Source organism: Sapajus apella, unplaced genomic scaffold (genome assembly GCF_009761245.1).
Source record: "Sapajus apella isolate SASKATOON/1434 unplaced genomic scaffold, GSC_monkey_1.0 scaffold87, whole genome shotgun sequence".
In the NCBI taxonomy this organism is placed as follows: domain Eukaryota; kingdom Metazoa; phylum Chordata; class Mammalia; order Primates; family Cebidae; genus Sapajus; species Sapajus apella.
The window spans coordinates 9,063,412-9,067,246 of NW_022437027.1; the positions used below are offsets into that span (position 1 = coordinate 9,063,412).

Below are 3,835 nucleotides of genomic sequence, written 5' to 3' on the forward strand. Positions count from 1 at the left end.
CTGAGATCACCGTCCTCCAGCCTGGGTAACAAAGTGAGCCTCTCTCGAAAAAAAATCAGAGACTGGACAATACATAAATAACATGGCCCAATTTTATGCAAGGCATAAGAGACTTACTTTAGAGTCAGAGACATAAATAGGCTGAAAGTACAAGATTGGAAAAAAAATATTCCATGCAAACAGTAACGAAAAGAGAGCCAAAATAGCTATATTAATATGAGACAAAATGGACATCAAGACAAAAATTGTTGAGACAAAACTCATATGTATCATTCTATGATGATGAAAGGGTCAATCTATCAAAAAGATATAGCAATTATAAAGGTAAATGTAGTAAACCACAGAACTCCAAAATACATAAAGCAAAAATGGACAGAACGTTACAACATGAACTTCCAAAACACAAGATTGCACTGTGTTCAATCAGTAAAAACATACAAAAACAATTTTGTTTTTATTCTATTTACTTACCCTCTTTTTTCTTTTTCTTTTTTTTTTTCTATAGTTTTGAGAAAAACAAAAACAATTTTTTTTTTTGAGACACAGTCTCCTGTCTCTGAGGCTGGAGCACAGTCAGCACACTGCAACCTCCGCCTCCCAGGCTCAAGCAATTCTCCCGCCTCAGCCTCCTGAGTAGCTGGGATTACAGGCATCCATCACCAGGCCAGGCTAATTTTTGTATTTTTAGTAGAGATGGGATTTCTCCATGTTGATCAGGTTGGTCTCGAACTCCTGGCCTCAAGTGATCTGCCCACCTAGTCCTCCCAAAGTGCTGGGATTACAAGTGTGAACCACCACATCTGGCCAATTTTTTTTTTTTTCTTTTTTTGAGACGGAGTTTCACTCTTGTTACCCAGGCTGGAGTGCTATGGCGTGATCTCGGCTCACCACAACCTCTGCCTCCTGGGTTCAGGCAATTCTCCTGCCTCAACCTCCTGAGTAGCTGGGATTACAGGCATGCGCCACCATGCCCAGCTAATGTTTTGTATTTTTAGTAGAGACGGGATTTCACCATGTTGACCAGGATGATCTCGATCTCTTGACCTCGTGATCCACCCGCCTCGGCCTCCCAAAGTGCTGGGATTACAGGCTTGAGCCACCGCGCCCAGCCCCAATTTATTTTTTATTTATTTATTTTTTTTTTTTTATTTTTTTTAGTCAGAGTCTCACTCTCTCTCTCAGACTGGAGTGCAACAGCACCATCTTGGCTCACTGCAGTCTCAGCCTCCCAGGTTCAACCGATTCTCTGCCTCAGCCTCCTGAGCATCTGGGATTATAGGCATGCACCACTACACCCAGCTAATTTTTGTATTTTAAGTAGAGATGGGTCTTTACCATGTTGGCTGGGCTGGTCTCGAACTCTGACCTCAGGTGATCTGCCCACCTCAGCCTCCCAAAGTGCTGGGATTACAGGTGTGAGCCATCTTGCACAACCCCCCAAAACTTTTTTAATTAGAAAAAGAATCCGGGCACAGTGGCTCATGACTATAATCCCAGCACTTTAGGAGGCCAAGGTGGGTGGATCACCTGAGGTTAGTAGTTTGAGACCAGCCTGGCCAACCTGGAGAAACCCCGTCTCTAGTAAAAAAATACAAAATCAGCCAGGCGAGTTGGTGGGTGCCTGCAGTCCCAGCTACGCAGGAGGCAGAGGCAGGAGAATCGCTTGGATCCAGGAGGCGGAGGTTGTGGTAAGCAAAGATCACACCACTGCACTCCAGTCTGGGCAACAGGGGTGAAACTCCATCTCAAAAAAAAAAAAAAAAAAATTAGAAAAAAAAAAAGAGAAGGCAGACACCAAAGTCCACATAGTGTATGATTCTAGTTATATGAAACATTGAGAACAGGCAAATCTACAGACAGAAAATAGGATAGTCGTGGTTGCCAGGGGCTGGGGGAGGAGTGACAGCTAATGGGTACAGGGGTTTTTGTTTCCTTTCCTTTCATTTTTTTGAGACAGGGTCTCACTCTATTACCCAGCCTGGGGTAGGCACAATCTTGGCTCACTGAAACCTCTACCTCCCGAGTTCAAGTGATCCTCCCACCTCAGCCTCTCCAGTAGCTGGGACTGCAGGTGCCCACCACCAGGCCTGGCTAATTTTTTTTTTCTTTGAGATGGAGTTTCACTCTTGTTGCCCAGGCTGGACTGCAATGACACAATCTCAGCTCACCACAACCTCCGCCTCCCGGGTTCAAGCGATTCTCCTGCCTCAACCCCCAAGTGGCTGGGATTACAAGCGTGTGCCACCATGCCTGGCTAATTTTGTATTTTTAGTAGAGATAGGATTTCTTCATGTTGGCCAGGCTGGTCTCGAACTCCCAACCTCAGGTGATCTGCCCACCTCAGCCTCCCAAAGTGCGGGGATTATAGGCGTGAGCCACCTAGCTTGGCCTAATTTTTTGATTTGTCATAGAGACGGGGTTTTGCCATGTTACCCATGCCAAGCGGTTTCCTTCTGATGAGATGAAAATATTCTGGAATTAGGTAGAGGAGATGGCTGTACAGCACTGTGAACGTACTAAAAATGAACTGTACACATTAAAATGGAAGAAATGGTGACTTTTATCTTATACAAATTTTATTTTGATTTTTTTTTTTTTGGTCTGACATTACCCTAGGCTTGCCAGTCAATATTTTGATTTTTTAAAAAGGACAATGATGAGTTGAAACGTTTATGGACCTATCAGCAGAGATGGTAAGAAGACAGCACATGGCCGGGCGCAGTGGCTCATGCCTGTAATCCTAGCACTTTGGGAGGCCGAGGTGAGTGGATCACCTGTGGTCAGGAGTTCAAGACCAGCCTGGCCATCATGGTGAAACCCCGTCTTTAAAAAAAAAAAAAAAAAAAAAAAAAGACGAGGACTACGACAGCGCAGAAGAGGGCAGGGCTGAGACTCGGGGCAGACAGAGCATGCTCCCCCCAGCCTCCTGCTGTCTGCGGGGCACCTGGAGCCCTGAGGCCTTACTCCTGCCTGACCACCTGCCTGCTGGCTCCTCACCATCTGGCTTCTGGGGCTTCTTCAGCTCCCACTGTCCCCTAGAGCGAAGGCTGCTCGTCCACACCCACCTGGCCTCGGTGACATCAGCAGCGTTTCCCCTGCACACCCTCTCCAGCTGCACGTAGAATGAGCAGTTGACCCGGCTCCACTCGGGGTCACAGACGGCCAGGAAGTTGGGGCGCAGGCGGCTGATAGTGTACTTGGCCAGGTCCGTCAGAGACTGGCTCACGGCCTCCCTGAACAGGAAGGTCTCCAGCACCTTGTACAGGACAGCCACGTAGTTGTTGAAGTCGGAGCGGGAATAGAGCCGGTCTGTGTGCACCACGTAGGCTTCTCCTGCCAAGACCTGCGCGTGGGGCAGCCACAGCGAACAGCGGGGGTCCCGGTCAACCCGTGGGCCCTCACTGGGCCTCAGTCCTCCCTACAGGCCTCCCCAAGGCTGCTGCAGAGCTGGGGACTCTAAAAGGGCCCTAGCTGGGCTCGGTGGCTCACGCCTGCCATCCCAGCACTTTGGGAGGCTGAGGCGGGCAGATCACCTGAGGTCGGGCGTTCAAGACCAGCCGGAACAACATGGTGAAACCCGTCTCTACTAAAAATGCAGAACTAGTCAGGTGTGATGATGCACGGCTGGAGTCCCAGCTACTGGGGAGACTGAGGCAAGAGAATCACTTGAACCCAGGAGGCAGAGGTTACAGTTAGCTGAGACCCTGCCATTGCACTCCAGCCTGGGCAACAAGAGCGAAACTCCATCTCAAAAAACAAAAGGGGGTTCCTATTAACCACAAGTACCACCCGGGGCAAGGCTGTGTCCCCCAGCCTCCCACAGGCCTCCAGGCCA

General features: G+C 48.7%; 1 pseudogene; it reads right to left on the reverse strand.

The window, feature by feature from the left end:
- Window positions 1–2,860: 2,860 nt before the first annotated feature.
- On the reverse strand, window positions 2,861–3,458 carry LOC116534383 (annotated as a pseudogene).
- Window positions 3,459–3,835: the final 377 nt, after the last annotated feature.